Source organism: Anas platyrhynchos, chromosome 4 (genome assembly GCF_047663525.1).
Source record: "Anas platyrhynchos isolate ZD024472 breed Pekin duck chromosome 4, IASCAAS_PekinDuck_T2T, whole genome shotgun sequence".
Lineage (NCBI taxonomy): Eukaryota > Metazoa > Chordata > Aves > Anseriformes > Anatidae > Anas > Anas platyrhynchos.
Window position 1 is genome coordinate 33886941 of NC_092590.1, and position 24677 is coordinate 33911617.

At 33.8% G+C, this 24677-nt stretch overlaps 2 long non-coding RNA genes across 12 annotated transcripts in view; one reads left to right on the forward strand and one right to left on the reverse strand.

Moving 5' to 3' along the window:
- Nucleotides 1–24677, reverse strand: part of LOC106016054 (uncharacterized) — a 270464-nt gene that overhangs the window by 161457 nt on the left and 84330 nt on the right. The gene's annotated exons all lie outside the window — the stretch shown is intronic.
- LOC119716961 (uncharacterized) overlaps nucleotides 1–24677 on the forward strand; it is a 58480-nt gene that overhangs the window by 9634 nt on the left and 24169 nt on the right. The window contains exon 2 of the long non-coding RNA XR_005265842.2: nucleotides 14287–14345. This is a non-coding gene — a long non-coding RNA (uncharacterized lncRNA). The remainder of the gene's footprint in view (nucleotides 1–14286; nucleotides 14346–24677) is intronic.

Genomic DNA, 24677 nt, shown 5'->3' on the forward strand with positions numbered 1-24677 from the left:
TTCTCTCTAAATGGAAACATTGTGTAATATCACATACACTCTACCATTTCCCCTATTTGCATGGATAAAAAATAATTCTATGAATAAAAATGTTTCATAATAGCCTCATTAATGAGTTGTAAAAAAAAAAATAAAAAATAAAAATAAAAATCAAGAAGATATTCTTATTTCACTTGTTAGAAAAGCAAGTTAGTTTTAAGAGGTATTATTCATACTCAGTTTTGAACTAGATACTAGGTAAAAGAAACTAAAATCCTAATCACTTAAAAATAGGCATTTTCCAATTTATTTATAAATATAGGAGGACACAGTTCATCCTTCTACTTAATTTTCAATTTCTGAGGGCAGGAATATCATTTAGAAAATAATGGCAAAAGTCTGCTTTATGTTCATGTGATAAAAAAGCACTTGAGACTGAGGGTTTATAACACGCTATATCAAGTTAGGTCAGTAAAATGAATCCAGATGGCAAAAGATGGGGAAATAATTGAAGCTTTTGAAATGCAACGTCATATATGCATGTCATGGAAGCTTAGCAAGTACATAAATATCATTGAGGATGGCAACACTTGTTACTTCAGATGACAGAAAAAAATAATATTACCATAATATTAAAGAAAATTACATACCATCTGGAGAATTGAACGTCATGAGGAAAGGCACAAGGAAAGGGTTAAAAGCAATGCAATACTGAAGACTGGTTCTGTAAGGACATTCACAAATAATGACAAGAAAAATAAGTAGAAGTAGCAATGACAAATGGGTTGATGTCACAGACAGGAAAATTTAAGCAAAAGCCACAGTGTTAGACAGCTGTAGAACAAGAAAATACCAGCAGTTTTTTTCTTAGTCTGATTCATCACATTCTGTAGAGCATAACTGTATCCCTAATACTGATGCTTAATTCAGCCACATCAAACTTCAGCAATGATAAAGTTTACCAGCTTTTGTGGCTAGTTTGTTCTCCAGTTTCTTTATAGTTACTCTTCTCAATAAATATTTTTCTTCTTTAGCTTTAAAAATTATGTGAGGTTCTGAATAAATAACCTTCAGTAGGTAAATAACTTTTAAAAGCACATACTTCAGTGGAACTTGAGCACATTCCCCACGAAACTGTGCTTGTGCTCTTTAGATTGTGCTATATGCTTCCCTTCAAAGCTTCCCAGAGTCTACAGAAACGTTTCTGAGCACACCCCAAACTGCCACAACTTTTGTAGGGTTGAGACTAGCTGCTTTCAAGACTAGCTGCTGTACAAATCCATTCAATTTGCATCTATTTTAATTAAAAAACAATGCCCATTCATCAAGTTGAACCTGTCACATTACGTGAGAATGAAATCAGCAGAGCCAAGCTCAAGAGAGATTCTGTAACTTGGTGGCTAGGAGATTTAACTGTGTAGTAACTCTTGCTCTGAAGGTTCAGTTCTCCATTTGATATGGTGGTTATTTTTTGTAGAGTAAGACAGGAGATCACAAATAGCAGAGATCACAATTTTATACAGAAAAAGCAAATTAGGACAAGCCTGCCATTAGATTATTTTTTAATCAGGGAAAAAAATGCAGAATTTGTGTATTTATTTTTTTAAAAATAAAGCGATAAATCCTTTTCAGTTTTCTGAAAGAAGGATTGCCATGGCTGAGCCTGACTAGAGGGAAGGGTTTTCCTGCACCTCTAAAACAGGATTTGATGTGGATTTTTTTCTCTATGTTTCCTTTTGTTTAGGTAGTTCCCCTACCAAGTACTTAGTCTTTCAAAACCTATACAGGAACCTCCTTGCTCCACTCCTTGCTCCACTTCCGAATACTCATAAATGATTCCAAATCTGAGACTTCAAGTCTTAGCTTCTTGATGTCAGAACAGTGGCTTATGTTTGATCAAGATGAATTCTATCGCTATGTCAATAAAGATGCACATACATGTATACAGTCCTGGAAAGTCTTCAATTGCAGTTATCACTGGGGATACACATGATAATCTGCTTTTTTTTTTTTTTTTCTCCCCAAAATGGGCTAGGATATCTATCATCTTTGTTAGTTCACTAGTGAACCAAACTCAGGGCTATGGACAAGTAAAATTTGATGATAGAGAATAGGCTTACACTGAAACTACCATCACTGAAAAGCTTGGGAGAATTCCGTCTACAGGAGAATCAGAACTATTCTTTCTTCTGAAGCAGACTAGTGTGAAGGAAACCCGTCAGACAACAGTCAAGAAGTAAAATGTACAGATCAATATTCCATACCAACCAATGCTGGTACCTAATAAGGCTATATTTGAATCATTTATGATTGGAAAATGTACACTTCTTTCTTAGAAACTCCCTATAAAATATTGGACATTCAGAAAAAGGCCGAAAGTGTTTCCTAGGATAGAAAGTATGAAACGATCAAGTAGAGACAAACAAACAGAACAGTGAGCAACAAAAGATGCAAAGCATCATTGATTGATTTTGGTCACCTCTACAGTAAATTAAGTCAAGTCTGAAAGCAGACAAAGATTTTATTCTATAGAAATATGATGTTCATGGCAATAAAATGAGAGGGAGTACATTCTCCTTTCCTACAATTTTTAAATATTTTTTGGAATAAGTTTTGATTTTATATTTTAAAACAGTAAGAAAGATGAAATTAATTAAATATTCTAAATTATTAATTTCTAATTTATGATTATTTTATTTTTAATAAAATTGAGAGACACACTCCTTTCAGACAGTCTTGTCATTTTTGAGCTACAGTCAATATGTGCTAGTGGGGCTCTCTTTTATGATAAAAAAAATAAAAACTCACAAATGTTTATTTTTTTTGCATAAATACCAAGAATCTGCTCAAACTCTGTAAACACAGCCACCCTGGTATCTATGCACCACAAAAGATAACACTGCTGATTAACACTGACCTTCTATGGCTATATCTGCTGTCTGTTGAGAGAAAACCTCCGCTTAATAATAATTTCAGTCAAGTTCAGGTAATGTTGTGTACCAGTATTTGAGGACTTCCCTAGTCCTGGAAAAATTTAGATGTTTATATATTTAAATGTTTAGATATTTAAAGCAGCCTATGCACATAAAGAAAGGAGGCCTTTATTTTTCAAACATTATTCAGCTGAAGATGACAGAATCAAATTCTCCCTACCCCTCCAAATATTTAAAAAAAAAAAAAAAAAAAAAAAAAAAAAAGTATGAAATGGCTTATATCATTTGGGAGATATTTCATCTTCTTGCACAAACATACATGGGACATGAAGTCTATTTCTTTGCCACAATTAATGCATTGAAACATTGTAGAGTGACAAAATAACAAGTTGGAAAATCTGTATTTTATAGGAAAATACAGAATGATTTCTGTAGAAGAAAAGAATGATAACTAAAACATCACTAAGAGTTACATTAGTTATCATTAGTATTCAATACAATAATCAAAACTGACGGAAAGTTAAGACTTAATTGCCAACACATACAACATCACATTTTATTATATGGTATACTTCTGAATTGCTTTTGGAGGGATATCATGCCAAAGTTTCAATCATAGCTCTACTGCCAAGTTTTAATTAGCTACTGTTCTGAGCAAAGCTGGCAAAGAGAACTTGAAACTTAATGTATCACTTTAAATAAGTGAGTGAATTCAACATACTGGCCAACTCATTAACAATACTTCTGTCCTACCACTGACATACACAGTATGTGAAATTAAATTTAGGATGAAATAAACAAAGTTTTACAGTGTGCCAGATTTAAAGTTTTATATTCCCTTTTCTAAACACTAAGTATTAAAAAATACAAGCAAATATTTAACAACAAAATCACAGTCTTAATGAACTGCATCAAGATTTTCATTAAAGAAAAAGAAAGTCCATTAGCATTTAGTTTGTAAATGCATGTCTCCATATCATCTTAATTAGTTGCAGATAATCATTTTTGGTTCGGCCTATTTGTTTCTCAACATGACTGGTTTATAGTGTTTCAAGATAACTCACTACTACCTCCTTCGGATTTGTTATAATTTAGTTAATTACAGCACATTGCTCCAGCAAGTAGCAATCTCAAGAGAACTGCTTATCCTATTATGGTTGTGTTACATTAAAGTATATATTGAAGGTGTGCTGTGATTTTTCTGATTCTTTTTTTATTACTGTCAAAATCATATCATACATTGTGAGACTAACTGAATAGTTCCATTAAATAAAGAAAAATAGAATAATAACCATTAAGAACTACTACAGATGAATGGCATAATTATTACTAATCTTTTAGTTGTTTTCATTTTGTTCATATACTAAATAGAGCGGAATAGTCAGGCTGCCTTTTAAAAAAATGTAGTTATAGGAAGTGATGGATGGAAAAAGAATTCAATAAAGAATCAAAAGTTTCTAGTGAGAATCTAGTTAAGTAAACGTGGTTTCAATTTGTTCACAATTTGCACCTGAAAGACAACTTTTTGTAACACAGGTGCGAAGTTATAACAGCAAATATATGTATACTAGCTCTGAGTAGGTAGTAGCAGAAAGATCTGTTGCATGAAGCAAAATGTTATTGCTTGTTTTTCTCTCATAGCCATTGTCCCTAATAGTCATAATTTTCTTAACAAGCAGAACTGTTAATTAAATTTAACATTACTAAGAATAAATAAGATAACAAAAGATGAAAGATCTTCAGTTTCATGTTAAAATCATGACTAATGTTAAATATTCACTAACTAATATTAATTACTATAGTGATCTAATTAATGTAGTGTGAAAAGCCTAATGTTCAGATAGATTAAGGTTTCATAGGAAAAAAGATCAAAGTAGTGCATTATCCAGTTCACTGCTTATACCCCATATTATGTTCTTTTATTGTATGGAGATACAGATGTAGAACAGAGCAAGAGAACACACATAAATACCAAAGATCCAATCCTGAAAAGGAAAAAATGGGAGCCTTCATTTAGCACCTTCATTTAATTCCACCTAAAACTACTTGAGGAGTGCCTCAAGTTATAAACAGTGGGAAATTTGCATGGTATTTTTCAATGATTTCAATGAAGCTGTGAGTAAATTTCTAGGCAATCCAATTTTAATAATCTTAAATTTTTAGACTTAAATTTTAGGTGCTAGTAGCTGCACAGGAGATACTGGATGAATAAAGATTATAGCATCCAAATTTTTGGTTTTAATAAAATTAACCAGGCAGATTAACACCTCCCTGTCCCTCTCTCTTTCTCAAGCAATCACCATTCCTACATATTTGCTTACCCTAACTGGAACTCCACCTAATTCTGCTTACTAGAGAATTTCGTATTTTTTCTTGCTTCAACAATGAGTGTAACTGCTGTACTGTAGTGTACAAAGCAAGCATCTAAGCTCATGGCAGTACCATAGTAGTTCACAAAGGTAAAAACAAACAAAATTAATATTCATCTGAAAAACACAAATACAGAAAACAGGGATGCTGGGATAATGGGATAACAATTCTCTACAACATCTAAAGAGTGAATACTGCATGTGCATGCATATTTTTGTGCCAGCATGGGCAAGGAAAAATGTACATTTGGAATGGATCCAATTTATCTGTCTCTATCCTCTTAAAGAAATCATCCACTGCATTCTGTAGGACAGTCTCCACTTTCCTAAGATACTAAGGAATTTAGCTGCTTTAGATCTGCCCTCAAAAATATCACTTGAGCAGCACAAGAGAATGCATGTTGGAACAAGATATGCATCTTCATGCAGCAAATGCTACATGGAGTATTGATGTACTCACAGAGGAAGGGTACAGAACCATGGTTCCCATGGACCCAAGCAAGAGCTAGTGGAGCAAGTCAGCAAAAGGAAAAGATTCTGTTTTATATCAGTATTTTGATGATGAAGACAAATGAGTACCTTACTATTTTTGTCCTTTGTCTTCCCCTTCCAAAACCAAAGTCAAAGAAGAAATGGGAAATTCCTGGAATTTAATCTTAATTCTGGCAAAAAAAACATTCTTTTTTTTTTTTTTTTTTTTTGATACAGTGGAGCTAATATTTAATTTTAGGCATTGAAAAAATTGTTTACATTCCTCTACATTCCTTCTCTCTGCAGAAGCAAAATAAAGTACAAGGATCACACCCTTTATTTCTGTTGCAACTGTTTACCATAGTACTAATAGCTATGTGTGATTTAGCCCACTGTAAACATTATAAGATCAGACCTCATACACTAAAAACAGCATTTAAACCCTCTATACATGTTACTGATGAAGTCCCTACTGGAGAATTGCATGTATTACATTTAAGTGGATCAATTAGAAAGAGTTCAGGAAAAAAAAAAAAAAAAAAAAAAAAAAAGAAAAGGTGCTGTAGAGCAACCTGTAGAAAACAGAACCTGAAACAGGGTTGGCATTCTGATGTACAGGAAGAAAAGCAACCACCAACTCCAGAATTCCGGTGAAGACCTAAATATATGTAAGTGGTATATATAGGAATTTGAGTTCATTTAGAACAATAGAGAGACTTACTGGTAACACTGAAAAGTTTAGTAAAACAGTAACAAAAACAAACAAACAAAAAATACTTCAGTATCACCCAAAAAATTACTTTAAACAACTGAAAACTGTGTAAATTATCTTCTTGAATGTCAATGAAGAGTAAACTTGGCAGTCATTGAAAAAGGCAAAGGATATGAAGTCTGTCCTTCTGGTAGACAGAAGGAAAGCAATCTGCTAGATATTCTTTACAATTGTCCAATTACATGCTACTGTGAAATCCATTGCTAATTTAATAGAATCCAGATTTGAAATCCACACCTCTAACAGCAATAACAGTGATTAATATTTAGCTCTGAGCATTCTTTTCATCAAAGCCCTTTATAAAAAGAAGTTTGAGTAACATGACCCTCTTGTTGTAAATATGAGAATTTACACACAAATTAGGTGGACTTGCTCCAGGTCACGCAGCACTTTGATGACAAAAATAGAGATAGAGATAGCACTCATTTCTACAGTTCTCCTGACCCAACACAAACATAAACACACTATTTCAGATTAATTTTAGTTATGACAAAACCATATTGACATGCGACAAACAGTTTTATCACTCAGTGCATATATCTATGTATTTGGATCTAGCAAGTCTAATAGCTTAATGACAAATTAAACATTATTTTTCACACATCAAATGGCGCTTTATCCAGAAGCTAGTGTGAATGTTTTTTTTTTCTGTTGCACAGTGCGTTTTTCTGAAACCATGTGACAATTAAAATTAACTTTTCTACCTGTGCAAAACCTTTGAAAAAGTTACTGTGATTTTATTATGACATAGTTAGCTGTATTATTCCAAAAAGAGCGTATTTTTTCTAGAACAACTAATAGTAAATTAGTTTTACAGTAACCCGAATCACTGGCAATTTTATGTTCAACAGATTAAGCTACTCAGATCAAATGAACAACAAGGATCAGAAAACTATTTTAAAAGTAGATTTCATTGTGGCCAAAAGAAAGGATAGATACAAGAGGACAGTGCTGACTAACAGACAAAGACATAAAAATTCACTGAGCTGGGGCAAGTGTTCTCCATCATATGCTTCAAACCATTAGAAAGCATTGTTGTATGAGATCTGGGCCAAACCAGGTGCACTAAGGGGTGTATAACAAGAGCACAGAGCCAGGCCTCACTCAACACAGTCCTCCAAGTGAAGGATCTAGTCAATGTGTAGCATTCTCTCTGAGCTAAGAATCGTGTTCCACACACGGGGAGTTAAAATCCAGCAACCTTCGTCAGAAGACACTTAAAAGATAGTTGGGGTATCTAGAATGAAAAAGTACTAAAAGTATCAATTTCTATCCAAGCTTTCACCCAGTCACAACAGAAATTAGTGACAGCTTTGAAAAGAGCTTTTCCTAAATTAAAGATCTTTTTTCATTATAAATGCATGTAATTTTCACTTATTTTCAGTTCAACAGAAACTTGCAAAAAATCCCTATTAAGGAAAAAAAGTAAATCTCTTTTAAGACTAAGAAATAATAGCAATATTGTAAAATAAGCAATATAGTAAAACAATAAATATCCAGTTTTATAAATTCCATAAAGCTATACATTTTTGAAACCACTCTAATGAAATTCAAGTGCCACAAAATGTGTGATAAGCATATTGTGGTGATTAGCCCAGCATAATCACCACACTGAACTCCCAACATAAATATTTAGGTTGGAATATAATACTACTACAGATTTAAAAGCAAACATTAAAGACAACATATTCCATCATCAGATGAATCTTTTCAAATCTCAGCACAGGCAAAAATGAGGGCCATATAGATAATCATTCTGTAATTGAGTATTTTTTTGTTTCTACCTAGAATGGGATTTTTATTTTATTTTTCTTTTTTCACTGATGATAATACCTGTAGCTATTGGCTTACTTAGAAATTGTATGCAAGACCTCACACTCTCTGGATCACAAAACAGCTACTAAATTGAAACTTTTCTGCCATTGAATCTCCATGAAAACTGCAATCACAATATTGTATTACTCATACAGTTATTTACATTCCTTATTGTATTATTTTTTTCCATAGCACCAGTTGACAGTTCTCATATTTTTGCCTTTTAATAGCTGAGACACACCTGAAGTAGCTTTCATTAGACTGATGAAACAGAACTTCACCAAAACAGGCTGCAATACCTCTTCTGACACAATTTAACTTTGCATTAAGTTATTTTAGAGAATTTATTCCCTGTAATTAAGTTACTGTCCTATTAAAGGGGTTGGGACACAATTTAGCAGTTTAAATCCCTCTATATTTCTTTTCCATTAAAAAGAGAATATAGATTTTCAGCGTTCATCAGGGCAGTAATCAATAACTCACATATAACTAGCACTTCATTCACTTTTTTTTTTTAATAATATTGTTAAAACACTAGTTGACCCGAGAAAATAGTTCGTTAGCCCCACTATGAAAGCAAAAATATTTTTTTTCACCTGAGATACTCCTTTCACTAGACTTTTTTGGTAATTTAGAACATAATTAAAACAGATTAAAATTGATTTTTTTTTTTCAATTGGTGAACAAAATTGCCCTTGCTTGTCAAAATTACTGACAGGCAGCATTTTTCTATCACTGGTTAGCTTATCTCATTTTCTCCACAAAGGTAAACATTTACACCCTCCATCAAAACATTTCTCCAGCCAGAAATAATAATCATAAAATTTGTAACAGTAAAAGGAAGATTTTAGTTATCAAATGAGGTAGGAATTCACAATAATTATTGCACTGAACCCCTTGAACCATCAGTGACTGAGGACATGCCCCAGTTAACAGATAAACTAAAAATGCAATAGAATATCTAGGCACAGGCATTTCTCTTTACTATGAAATTGTGAATAAAGCTTAATGTTGAAGGAAAAGGACAGATGAAGAAAAAGAAGATGAACTCCTGAATACAAAACATTCTGTTAAATGACAAAAGGACTCCCATCCAACAATTTTCTCCAATTTCTACTGAAAAAGGAATCGTGTATATTGAAGGCTATGAACAGAAGTACAAGTTTACTTTTAACGTATTGGAAATGTGTTGATATGGGGTTCTAAGCAAAACTCCTACAATAAAAACAAAGACACACACACACACACACAAAAAAAAAAAAAAAAAAAAAAAAAAAAAAAAAAAAACTGCCTGGCTTAATGTTTCATTGTTTCATTACAAACCGGGAACTCAGCCCACATTCACTGAAAGGTTCATATACATTTTGTGTGAACTTGGGCCAATCTACTTCACATTTTCACATCAAGAACACTCAAGATTTTGTGGGTTTTGCATGGTTTCAGTGTGAAATTGGGTGAAACCAATATTTTGCTTAGAGTTCTGGTATCTATCCAACTGAATCCAAACACAAAGTAAAATTCAATGAGCATAAAGGCAAGTTTTGCACACCACCAAGTTTTGCACAGCTATGAATGACACCTCTTTTTCAGATCATTCAATAATAATCAAAAATCAAGGGTAGGATTCACAAGTCCTGGTCTTTGAACAAAAAAAAAAAAACTGCATTCATTAAGATCTGAAACTGTTTAGTCAAAACTGGTACAAACATGTTTTGTGGGCAACACTGCTTAAGTTATATTGTTATTTTCATAGACTTTGCTTAAGTTACTTAGAAAGCAACTTAAGGTGAATTATATACAGAATTTTAACATCTAATTAGGAGTATTTGTTAATGCTATATCAAATAAAAGTTTCTCTAGTTAATATAACTTTTTCTTGCAAGTAAAACATGAAAGAAAGAGAACAGTGAGAAAGGAATGTGATTAAAAAGAAACAATAGAATTTGATTCCCTAGTGCTTATTACATTTCATGGATACTTATATCTATTAAGAAAGGACTGCAAAACAGCACTCTAATTTTAATAAATCAATATATATATATATATATATACATATATATATATATATATATATGTTTTAACCTTTTACAGCATTAATTTCACCTGCAAAGAAGAGTAATGCAAGATTCAGGATAGGAAAGCCTCAGTTTCATGCTTATAACTCATATGATTCAAATTCTGAAATATTACAAAGAAGTACTGTAAAACACTTTCGTGGACATGGAAGAGGAATACTAGTTTGCAAAATGAAAAATGTAATAGATTTGATCCTACTGATTGAAAAAAAAAGTCTAAAACAGCAGTTCTACTGACACTGCAGAACAGGGATTCTTAGACTGAGTTTATATATGAAATCTGAATATGTATCAAAAGGTGTTCTTCTCTTCCAAGTTAAGAGAATTGTGATATAAGGGTTATAGAGATGATATGATTTAGGTTGATTGCTAACTTGTTTTTAGCCTTGAGAAATTTCTGGATTAACTGAAGTTGAATTTATGCTGGTAATATGTTCTAATACAGAATTGATAATCCACTTTTAAAAAAATCAAAAGCATTTATTGTGTTATGTTAGTCAACCTGCATTAAAAAAAAATCTAAAATTCTACTTCAATTTTGCTATGACTGTTCATACCTGTATCTAAGGTGTAACATCCGTACTGGCTAAGGAAAGAACAGATTGAATCATATCTAGATAAATCAGATGTTTTCAAAGTGACTGGGCATGACAGACTTCATTTTCCAGTATTGCATCAAACCACCAATGACTTATCAGATCCATTAGTAATATTCTCCAAGAAGTCTTGGTAGACAGGAAAGGTGCACTGTGGTATCTACTTTTCAAAATGGAGAAAAGAAGGACAAAGAATCATAGACCAATTGGCTTAATTAAATATTCCATTTGTGTCAGCTTTAAGAAGCTTGTTACATAAGAAAAGATTTACTTAGAAAATAAGTTCCTTCCAAAATAAGACTGTATTTCAGTCAATGTGAATGTTCAATTCTTTTTCACTTCCTGGTTTCAAGTCAAACAGCACTGAAATAAGCAGTCCCTATTTAATAGCCACCTGCCTGGCTGACTTTACTCATTTGTGTAATGTTTTATTGAAACATTACAAAACCTCAGTAAAAGGGAATAATTGTAACAACAAATCATGCTATAGCCATATTAAAGAACAGTTATGACATCTTTAACAATATTTGGACTACATATAAATTGTATTTATAGTTATAATACCGGTATCTTAACACCAGCCCCAGTCATTGCTCCTAGTATTAACACTGAGAAGCTTTAAATGGAAAAAATCAATCATTCACCTACTCAGAAAAGATGATCAAGATAACATAATTTATTAACATTATATTAACAATTAATAGATTGTGTTAATAGGTATACGAATAAAAATATCATATGAATAAACATACTGAAGAATAGTTGAAACAAATCTCTAATGAGAAATACCCTGAAAATCCTTTGCAGTTCTCTGAAAGAGATAATAAGCATGTTGAAGAGAGATCAGACCAACAGAGTTATCTTGGTCTTTGAAATAGCTTTGACAAGTTCCCTTATCAATAGATATTAAGGAATCTAAGCATCCATGAAAAAAACAGAGAAGCTCTGTGCATTGGCAATTACATGGCTAGAACTTACGGAAAAGATGTTGGGAATAAAAATCCACAGTGATGGAAATTAGAACTATACTGTTAAACTTCCTAGGAATAGAAGAGACTCAATAGCAAGGTGCCAAAGTTACCAAGAATACTGTTATCACAGAATCACAGAATTGTCTAGGTCAGAAGAGACCTCAAAATCATCAAGTCCAACCTCTGACCTAACACTAACTCTACTAAATCATATTGCTAAATTCAACATCTAAATGTCTTTTAAAGACCTCCAGGGACGGTGACTCCACCACTTCCATGAGCAGCCCATCCAATGCCTCACAACCCACTCAGTAAAAAAGTTCTTCCTAATATCCAACATAAAACACCCCTGGCACAACTTTAGCCTGTTCCCCCTCGTCCTGTCACCAGCGACACGGGAGAATAGACCAACCCCCACCTCGCTACAGCCTCCTTTATTGTTCTTATAAAGAGCGATAAGGTCACCCCTGAGCCTCCTCTTCTCCAGGCTGAACAAGCCCAGCTCCCTCAGCCGCTCCTTGTAGGATTTGTTCTCCAGACCCCTCACCAGCTTCATCGCCCTTCTCTGGACTCGCTGGAGCACCTCAATGTCCTTCTTGTAGCGAGGGGCCCAAAACTGAACACACACTCGAGGTGCGGCCTCACCAGAGCCGAGTACAGGGGGACGATCACCTCCCTAGCCCTGCTGGCCACACTGCTTCTTATACAAGCCAGGATGCTGTTGGCCTTCTTGGCCACCTGAGCACACTGCTGGCTCATATTCAGCCGACTATCTACCAATACTTCCAGGACCTTCTCCGCCTGGCAGCTTTCCAACCACTCCTCTCCCAGCCTGTAGCTCTGCTTGGGGTTATTGTGCCCCAGGTGCAGGACCCAGCACTTGGCCTTGTTGAACTTCATACAGTTGACCTCAGCCCATCGGTCCAGCCTATCCAGATCAAACAGTTGTCTAGTTAACTAGACAAGTTATACTGAATGTTGGATACATATTGAACTGTTATAATCCCACATATAAAACCATGGAATCTAAGCTGAACATTGCCTCTACAGATGTTAAATAGTAGGGTTATTGTTAACCATTCTCTGAAAATTTCAGCTTACTGAACAGCAATCAAAAAGGCAAGCTGAAGATATAAATTATGGTTAGTGAGGAAAAGTAAAATGTGACCACCATTATAAAATTCCTGGTTTGTCCTACCTCAAATATTGTAGGCTAAGTATCTCAAAAAAAAGATATACAATTGGAAAGTACAATAATATACATGTATGAAGCTCTTTTAATGACTAGAGGAGGTTTAGACAAAAAAAAAAAAAAAAAAAAAAAAAACATGATTGAGGTCAACAAAATTATGAGCAGCATGCAGAATGCAGTTTGGATCTGATTATTCAGTACTACTTCAAATACAAAGCTAGCTGGTACAAGATTCAGAGGCAACAAATGTGTGTGACCACACAGTGCTTAATTAAACTGAGGTCTTCCTGAATTGGGAATAATTTTCTGTATATAGTACATGTGTGAAGAAGATACCAGTTTTAGATCATCTCTTTTAGTACTGGTTAGTGTGCCATGCACTCTTGTGTCGCATGGTAGAGTAGACTAACTCTTAACCTGTCCCTACTTCGCTCCACATTTATATTGCATCTCCTTCCAAAAATGCTAGAAAATGTCATGATCAAGCTTTAAGTCAGGATTTACACAAGCTTGCTATAGATTAGTTCTCTTTACCCTGGATACCAATCACTGGCACTTTTCTGTATAGCAACTGTACAACTTTCTTAGAGAACATTTCCATGTCAGTTTGCCTATGAACATTTTATCCCATTAATTTTTGTTTACAGGAACATTCAGAAAGTCATATTATACCTGCTTCTTCATCAAAACAAAACAATAACAACAAAAAGCCAAAACCGAAAAGATAGCAGTGGATAGAAAAAAACGAGCACATGGCTTTCTGACCACCTCTTGTTGCCATCCATGAGTTGAGAGGATGTACTCTGTAAGCTCTGCAGAATGAAGGAAAGGTATTTCCAGGCAAACACGGTGACCAGTTTGCTAAGAACTGTATGCCCTGAAAATCAAAATTCACTCCTAAATGCTACAGAATGTGAGATATTCTGACCAGTATATATTATGGGAAGATTTGTTCATTAGAAAAAAATATTTTCAGTGACAAGAATGAGAACAGGTAATTTTGAACTATATTATTGTGCAAAATTACTTTTTACTCTTTTACTCTTTTTACTAATTTACTTCAAAGTTCTTGGACAAGTAAAATGAAATAAGTCATATTACTTCTGCTTACAGAGATGGGAAGAAGGAAACCCAATTTCTACTCTCAACCCAAAGAACTGGATGTTGCAGAGGTCAGTGGAGACAAAAAGCCAGTCTGATCTTTTCCATCTTGCAACAGACAGAGCAGTAGCACAGCTTCTTCAATAACATGCAAAGACATTAAAACCCTTTATTGGGACTTGATCAGGATCAAGCCCTGAATAACTTCAGGGCTTCATAGCCCTGAATAACTTCTACAAATGCCTTTTCTACTCAACAGAAACTGAGAAGGGGGAAAAATATTGAGTTTGTTTCTTATTCCATTACAGTGCGCCACCAATATAAGCAGTTACAGATTTTTTTCTTACCTGGTGGGTTCCTTCCCTGTGCTTGCTTCTATGACAGGTTCTAATCACTTTTTGATTTTTTGGCTAAGTAATCAAGGGAAGTAAGAATTTTCATGCAACAAACAACAAATTCCACAATGCACATTTGCACTCAACGTGCCTCACTGTGAGAGATGATAAACTGAGAAATGAGGGGGGAAAATGACATTGTGCTGTTAGATCTCTTCACAACAGCAATTGCAGCAGGAGACTTTTCAAACCCACACCTACAGATATTTTCACTTCACAACTCTGAGTAGTCAGAGATTAGAAAGAGCAAGAGCCTCTCTCAGAGAACTGAAACAAACACAGATGCATGTCTTTATATTCTCATAATCATGGAATGATAATAAAGCACACCAGAGATAAATAATGCTTCTTTCACCTTCAGGCAATCTGAAAGTTGAATGGAATTGCTGCCAAGTTGCTCCTTTTAAACACAGTTGTGAAAGAAATTGGTTCTTCTATGCATTTGTCATGAGTGTTTCAATATTATGAATTCTCTCAAATACTAGCTTCCTAAAATTTAAGTGCAAGTGCATGGTTAAGGGTTGGGATTTTATTATTATTTTATTTTTTATATAATATATCTAGACTGTAGCAAGGTCCCTCCACCCTCACCTCACTATCATTTTGAGCAATTATCCAAAATCTGAGACTGCACCATCTGGAAGTCAGTTTGCCTAATTGGTGCTCTCTCGCCTGTGGCACTCATGTGTCATGTGTTTTGCGATAACCACATTCACAATTGGAATTTATGTGCATAGTACAGGGGAGGATTGTTTACACTTGTATCATTTAAGTTCATAAGGTCTATGGGAATGAAGATCAGCATGATGAATTCTAAAGTACTTAAGCAAAACAAGTTTAGTCTTAATGTCTCAAATTCTATGAAGGAAGGCATGTTAAAACAGGAAAAAATATGGGCCACAACTGCTGAGAAATCTGTGTCAGCAGGGACTTCAAATGCTAATATTGAAAGGTTCCTTATTTTTGCTTTTCCTGTGTTGAAATTTCATGGTAGTTTTATGAAACAGGTAGAAGAGGTAAGATGAACTGAAAGATTTATTAGCTTTTCTGATATTCTCATTTAGATCTATGATGTTCCTGTAATGCTATAGTTCTATCTATACTTGTAACTGTATCTAATAGATACCTAGATTTATATTTAGTATGTATATACACATAAATCAGATAAAGCTGTACCTGCATCCTTTAACTAACTGGAATTAGTTTACACCAAATATTTTAAACCTTAGTATCTAAGGCATTTAAGTGGATTCATCCCAAGTCAACTGCCACCACCTGAAGACGGTGCAGCTCCAAAGAAAATCCTTGAGGAAAAAGGGCATAGTTATTCCAGTGCTTGTTCCCATTTGAAAAGAAGTCACCATTTTAAAGACAAGAAAATTAAAATGATCCTTTGCAGACAGCTCAGATAAATACCCTTGGTTTTAACTTATAAATTGTTGAACATTCATCTTCAGTGAGTTCTTGCAATTGAAACAATTATTAAGTAACACAATATTACTAGAATTATAGTTCTGATTTTTAGAATCAGTTGGAAAATCTGGAGGTATCTTTTCACTAGTGTATTCCAGTTCGATGGAGATGATTCAATTCTGATGAAGTTACCCCCTCAAAAAAAAAAAAAAAAAAATCAGAGTCCTGCTTTGATTTTTTTATTTATTTTTTTTTTAAGTTTGCTTGCTGGGCTTCTGGGCTTCTCAGCAGTTGCATTCCTACAGTCTGCAGCTCCATGTGTCAAAGATTTCAAAGATTGTCAACAGGGTTGGCCTTCCAGTATGCACTGTTGCACCTGGACCTGCAATGCTTTGATGAAATCTGGTTACCATTGTCTTAAAATATTCAGGCACAGCATTAGAAGTCTTTTCTTTGTGCACAGCTGATCAGTGGAATTTCCTAGCCAAGAAAACTCAGATCATTCAACTCCAGTAAACAGAATTCCATGCTCTGGTATAAGTGGATCAGTATTAGTAATTAGAGTCCTATAAAAACTGGGAAATTTTCTTTGTCTCCAGCATAAAATACATTACTCATATTGACAATATCTAGCTCATTATTACAGTACAAAACTCTTGTAACACTTGAACCCCAAAATCTACAGATAAGGAGCATACTATCACAAATACATTGAAATGTATCCACTTCTTAAATCTGTCTTTAACATGATAAAAATAACACAGCTATAAAAAGGCTGTGTTACTGTTTCATCTGCATTAAAGGACTATTCAGTGCATTTTTGCTTGTTCTGCAAGAATTTGGATAACTCATACCACTAATTCAGTGTACTGCAGAGACATCTGGTCAACTGACTGTCTAGGCATACACAGATAAATTTGGAGAGGTAGAAATACAATTTTAACTCATTACTTTGTCTTGCTTTATAGAAACGAGTTTTGGAAAGCGTCATTAAAATGTTGTAGGCAATAAATATGTAAATATTACATTCATCATATGACAAATATAAGCATAAACTATAGCAAGCTTGAGAATTTTCAACATCCTGAAGCTACAAGCAAGGGTATATCAGTATATAAAAGACTATTTGCAAAAATTATTTAAAGTATATGAAGAAAAATATTTAATAGTCCATGCCAACTCATTATCTATGAAAGGGCAACGCGCTGTAATTTATTTTGTGTACTTATTGCTAGAAGAATAAAAATAGGCTTAGGATATTTTAGCAAGTGAGATTTTTAAAAAATAATATTCAAGTAGGTAAAGTTCATAAAAAGACAATGCATATAAAGTGAGGAAAAAAGATTGTACAATAAGTTTTTTGCATGATTCAAGTTTTTTTTTAAATACAAATTATTTTAAATAACATGATAATTTTATGCGCTCATAACTTTTTAGATTGTGTCTGTTTTTTCTTTGCAAAATAGTTATACTTTCATAATTCTTTTGTTATGGGAGAAGTTTTGTTCATAAATTTTAAAAATGAATTTTCATATACTCAAAGAGCTGGTTGTCCCTTTAGAGAGGTTGGTTTCATTTTATTTTAAAGTCTTGAATTTTTATTTAACTGGAGAAGTTTTAAAGCAATTTTCATAGAAACATTTACCCTCAAAAGCTAGAATTCTATACTTCAGATAGAAATAAGAACAGAGCCTGTAAGATACTTTTTTTTTTTAAGCCAAAAAAAGATCAAAGAAAGTATCTTAAACCCCTGCATATGAAATTTGAAAATGTAGTTATGAAAGGCAAAAAAGAGTTTGAGGAGCAACCAGATACAGGGATCAAAACTAGCTTTAAATCCTTCTCCAAATGCCTCAGAAAGACAGAGCCTGCTACTGCATATAACGTTGACCGATATTCATAGTATAAAGACAATACTGAGAAAAGATCTTTGCAGTAATCTCATCTTAAGTGAATTATTTGAATTGGCATACTGAGGAAGAAACTGCTGGGGTCCTGACTTGGGAAATCATCTGCAGAAGAGAATACAACTAACCCGGTAAACACTAACACACCACCTGAGCCAGTGCTCAATGACAAATTTTAACAGAACTCAGTAACAAAATACCCCAGCTATTTACATACATGCATTTTCTATGCATGTAAACACTTCAGCACAGAAATGCAGACAAGACCAGGGATGGAGGGGTTGCTTTCCTTCTGATCTCCTGATTCACCTGAATTTTGGCTAGGCTGAGTTCTGTCAGCGTCCTTCCCATTTTGGGGGTAACCTGGCATAGCACATCTCAGATTTTCTTTCGAGCCATACCCCACAGACTGTTCCAATCTTCCCTGTTTACTCAGTTCTCCACAACTTCTGTCTCCTGAATAAGTAGTGAAATGGTTCCAGAGCTCCTCACTCCTTGTTTCCTGACTTTCAATCCCCATTGCATTATGTAAGCATACTTTGAAATCAGTAGCTGTATACACACACAAGTGTATGTACACACAGTACAAGGCTCTTCTGCACCAAACATTAATATTGCAGAAGACTGTAATCCATTGCCCTTTTCATTCCAGTCTTGATATTCTTCTAAATTTCTGTTAAAAGACATTTTGTCATGTTAGAATTCCCTTTTCACCATTTACTTTCAGCTGTCCTCTTCATATATATTATGTCAGCCTACAATTAAATAATTAATCATGAACTAAATGCTGTATTCCTTCTTAAATGAGTTTCAGAATTCAGATCTACTTTTATTTCTTTAAACACAGCCCAGCAAGATCCATTGGGATGACCTATTGATTATGAGCTCACTTGGTGTGGATAGTCACAGCTACTGATTATGTACTGAAAAGTATATATGCATATATTACAAAATGTAGAAAACTTCATTGCAAAACTTCCCTTTAAATCACATAACTGCTTTTGAGCAATGAATTTTTAGAAAACTTTCTGGTGCTCAGTAGTTTCTAAGCATTCTAGCCTTTGTAACAATTTTTGACTATGAATAATATAACCCTAAGAGCGAATGTTTTTCATTAAGAGTTTCTCTTGCTTCTTCACTACTTATAAAAAAAATTACTCTTACTCAGCACAGGGAGGGAAAAAAAAAAAAAACTAGAATATAAGTGGCCTTTCAAATAATTATAATATCTGCATATTCTATACTTTGATATTTGACAGCAAGGAGATGCACAAGGTCAGAGTCCTTGGTTGGAAAGTTAAGGGAAAGTTAAGCTCCCTAAGAAGGACAAAACATACCGAAATTGCAGATTAAGAAATAAATTACAAATATGAGAAAAATAAAACAAGCAGAAAAAGGCAAATACAAATTTTACACACACAAATTCCTAGTCTCCTCTGTCCCACACCTTACAACTATTGAAGGAAAATGCAATACATTATCCTTTGTATTCCAGACTCATTATTCTTCCAAAGGTGTCATGAAAAATATTCTGCAACTGCATAATTTCTTTAGCATTCTTTTCTTTCAGTTGTTCTCTGCTTAAAATATATTGGCATTCTCCAGTTTAATCAGTTATGATTTTCTTTTCAGCTGAATTATGAGTGTTTAAATGGGTGGGGCGTGAGAGTGGTGGGGAAACTATCTGCATTTCACTGCACACTTCAGCAAAAACTCTACAACCTAGCAAAACTAATGAACCCTACTAAAACAAAAGTGATATCAGCTTAAAAAAAAAAAAAAAAAAGTCGATTTTACTTTTATGGTAAAAAGATTACTTGAAATTTTTAGTATAGCTTCTATGGCTTTGGTGGGAGGCCTATCTTCTACAAATCTAATTTTTGTTGTGCTCTGTTTGCTTGCTTTTTTATCCTCAGAGAAATGAATAGATAAATTAAAGAAGATTCAATGATATTTTCTTTTCAAGACCTCTTTCGTTAGATCTTTTGATCTGAAAAATCAAAACTGTTTTTCTCCTAGGGTCTTCTAAATTTTCTTTAATTGTTCAATTATTTATACTTTCCACTGCATAAGACACTATTGTATTTACATTGTTACTGACAAATTATGGTTATGTTTCCTTCCTGGAAATGGCTGCATTTCAGACATTAAACTTTACTATATAACATGAAAAATTTTATGTATCTCTCATTAATAAGGCATCATATGTAAATCATATGATTGCTAATTTGAACACTCAGAAAAGTGTTGTACTGGAAGAAATATACTCAATTTCTGGTGGTTGTTGTGGGATTTTCTTTTTTTTTTTTTTTTGGCGGGGGTGTCTGATAGTTTCAATAACGAGAAAGAAGTTTCAATATATATGAAATATCTGTGCTAAAGATACAATTATAATTCATTAATTTTTCAAATCAGCTGTCTTAGCAGTATATTTGAAGTCAAGTTTAACATTCCATACAATTTTGCACATGCAGTGCTCATTTTAATATGCTGCCATCACTGATAGCTGCTTTTGCAGGCAGCTGGAGTCCATGTAGTAGTCCATGAAACGTAGAAAAATATACTTCCTAATTTATTGTCTTTAGCTTCACTGCAAGATCGTAAGACAAATTAGATTTTCCAATTCTCTTCAGGGAAAGCAGTGACATTTTCTGTTATCCTTTAAGCACTTAAGTAGATGAAGAACAAAGAATTCAATAAGCAGTAGTAGCTACGCCATCCAATATCTAATTACAAGTGCAGTATTTAGAGGTACAATGCTCCTTTATTTTCTAAATTTTCCACCTAATGGCAGATTTTATAGGCTTTTAAATGTTAAGGGGTGGCCATTAAGAAGAAAGAAGAGCACTTCCTGAAATTAAATATTTTTTTCTGTATTTCAAATTTCTTTCTGAAACTCGCATCGAGAACACCGAATATTTTCCTGGTGCTAATCAGATGAGGCCTCCTGAACTATCTACCCTTCCTACCCTTCTCTCTTCTACAGAATTTTCCGATGCTCTTGGAAATGGAGACAATGCTCAACATGGTAGAACAACTCATCCCCCAGATTCTTTTTTGTTATTTATTAGTCTTCAGAACACTATGGAGAAACCTAAATTCTTAGTAACAATAATGGGATTTTTTTTAAAAAAAAAAAAAAAAAAAACATCTTGAGGTGTAAATAGAATTACATGTGGGTTCTTATAAACTTTGCATTCATCCCAGAGTTGAGCATAACAGTCAGAACTCATAAGCCACATTTCTGTGAATGTTTTACCCAACTGGGCAGCTGAACTCCACCACAACCACTTGGAGCTTCCTGTCCTCAAAGAAAATGAGGGAGAAAAAAAGATGGAAAGGGCTCAAGGATTGAGATAAGAACAAGGAGATCACTCACAATCATCATCACAGGACAAAATGTTTAAAGTATGAAAAAATGGAATTGCAGCATAATCTCTACAGGAGCCCCCCAAAAATTACAACATTTTCCTCGCTTTTGTGAGGAGCATCGTATTTAATACCTGACAATCACCTGAAATAAGTATTTTGACTTCCCAATAGTAACTACCAATATTTAATTTTCACTTGTTTACTGCCTTGACACAGAGAAATTTTCAACTTAATCTGCAGCAGGTGATAAAACTGTTGGTGCTCACTAGAAAACCTACTTGACATCTCATCGTAATAGAAAAAAATGCTGAATCTGCTGCATGAAGGCAAGCTCATAGCTGTCACAGAAAATCAATAGGTTCTAACATTTTCCATCTCCTTCCTTTCTCTTCTTACAAAGTCCTATAATACAAGGAGGAATGTGCCCATTTAAAAGGTTAAAAATATATATATATTTTTTAACTGGTTTAAGCCTTGAAGGAACTAAAATTATTTTCAAACTATGGTTGGAAACAGACATTCAGAAACAAGGCCCTCATAGCCTGATGCTCTACACAGGGCCAAAATATTAATGTGAAGGAGAGACAGTTTAGTGTCACTTACAGTCACATTGAATGAGAATCATCAGAAGTGTGATTTAATCCAATTCAGCTTGAATGATATTCATTAGGTGGTATATTTATATTGTTTTTACTTTGAATATTTTTTCCATTTTTACTTTTAATGATTACTCAATTAACTCCGGTTAGATGCCTAACAAAGTGAATGATATAGCAAGCAAAGGCAAATGTGCCTGACTCCATCTCTGTGAAGCACATATTAAAACATAAAGGGGGATATTAGTTTCAGTCAACTATATATAGTGCACGTCAGCAGCAAGATCATAGTGCCACAGCCAGTTTGCTGCCTTAGTATTACCAGACTGTATATCCTGTATCAGCAAACATATTTAATAAATCTTCATGATTAACAAAAGAATGTGTCACCAGACTCACAAAACTTGTTTCTGACTTTTCCACAGTCAGTCTTAAAGATGCGTGTAGTAGTTTCTTGATCTGCCAAAGCTTATTTGCATTTTGGAATGGCTAATTCATTTGATGATGAAAAGGGAAGAGTGCTGTTATTTAGCAGCTACATGTATATTGTAGAGCATTTAGCTCATCTTCTATGACACACTAACTGCTCAACCTGGTTGCACAAAGACTTAAAACAAGAGTATGAAAAAATACAAAGAGTGGTGTTCCACAAATGGATGCTTTGTATTTTCCCCTTTTAACTGACACTTGTAGCTTTCTTATGGACTACCTATTCAAAAATTTACCGAGACTGTGATTTTACTATCCATGCAGGAGTCATTAACTGAACTACATGAATAAAAGAAGATTCTTTATTGAACTCAATTAATGACCTGCCAGCTATAGACTTGTGAATAACCCTAGCATTCACAAGCATGCTATATCACTTCTCAAGTTCAACAGCAGCCTGAGTTCAAAGAGAGATCTGACTCTGAAAATGGGTTTGTGTGAATGAAAAGTATGAACTTCTTAATCTTTGTAACTAATAGCAATACTGTAAGTAAAAACAATACTGTTAATATTCACTGCCTATATGACAGAGCAGTAAAGTAATAAAAGACACTCACCATTGGAATAGACAAATAAAACATGGCTCTGTGCCTTTAACTGGTACTTTTTTGTTGCCACTGCTAATGGAAGAAGTACTGCAGACTGTAGTCCCAGAACATTAATAAATATATTTGTGCTCCACATTTTAAATTTTTCCTTGTGTGAATCAGGAAATTCTGACACTCAGAATCTGATAGGGAGTTACCCCGTGGCTTCTCTTTACCCTGACTTTGTCCAGAGAACACTGGGAAGCAGGAAGGGTGGCAGAATGCGTTTATCATCTTTGCAATTACTTGTCTACCTGCACAATCAAAAATTTAACTATATAGGGCAACAAACTTCAGAGTCCTTTCCTTATCCTTCCTCAACAGCATTGCTTACAGGAATTTATTGGTAATAGTTATTAATAACAACAATAGCAATATGCATTACAGCACAGAGAAAGAACGTAACCAGAGGCATCTGCTAACTACATTTAAATATTTCAATTTATATAAATAACTTAAAAGAAGAAGTGAGTTAATGGAGTAGATATTAAAAGTTTTAAATTACCTTGATTAAAAAAAAAAAAAAAAAAAACACTAAAGAATACTTTTGCAACAATATTACGAGCATGTATAGCTAACCACCACATAACTTTTACATTATGTAATATACCTATATCATACATAAACCATATATATGGTTTATTTTTGTTTTATTTATTTTGTTCAGTTGGCTTTTTAATCTGGATGTCTTCTCTATATTTTTAGTGTGATTTTATATTATTCCCAACTCATTAACAAATCTTCAGTACTTCAAACAAAAGAAGTATCAAAACTTCAAATCTGAAGAATTATCAATTTAAAAAAAGGACACGTGCAAGAAAACGCATTAAAACTATTAGGGTCTTCACCATGATATCAGTCTCCCATGGAAGGTTTTCTGTATTATGCAAGCTTGTCAATAAAGCAGCACACATTTAATCTCTCTACTTAAAAACTGCTTGTCTTATTCTCATCTTCTGGGCTGTATAGGTATAAATGACCTGCTGTTTCATGTTACAGAGCTATGGTAAAAATATTCATCAGCTTTTCATGAAATTATTTGCATTTCTCTGAAAGCAATCTAAAAGTAACTAACTTAAGCGTTCAACATCTTTTCTGAAGTTGTTATAAGCTAGTAGTTATATCCCACCTCCCATTTCACCCACATGGGTATGTTAAATACGCTGGATATGTTAAGAGATCTATATAGTGTTATTTTAAAAATGGATACTACAAAGAATTACAACATTACAGGAGACTGATTTCTCAGGAACTATAGAATAGATACAATAGGTCTGAAACCCTTGTTCTCTGGGAGGGACCTCTTACAGCATTTCCATGTAGTCAATATTGAAATGAATGACACTGAAACATTCTACTCTGAAGCACTCACTGATGTAGTGAGTATTTAATAGAAAAAATCTTATCCATATTTTGTAGCTGTTCTGTATCTATAAAAAAATATTCCCATTGCATTACCAATTCAAACTTTTTATGCATCACTGCCCTTTTCTTCTAATAGTTTTGTAGCACACTGACTTGAAACAGAAATAGTTAGACTGGGTATTTTAATTTGTAAAAGTTATTGCTTGAAATCAAAGCAGAAACAGGTTAAGCAGTGAATGTATGAGGAATACAAGGAAATAACAATAATGTTATTTAATA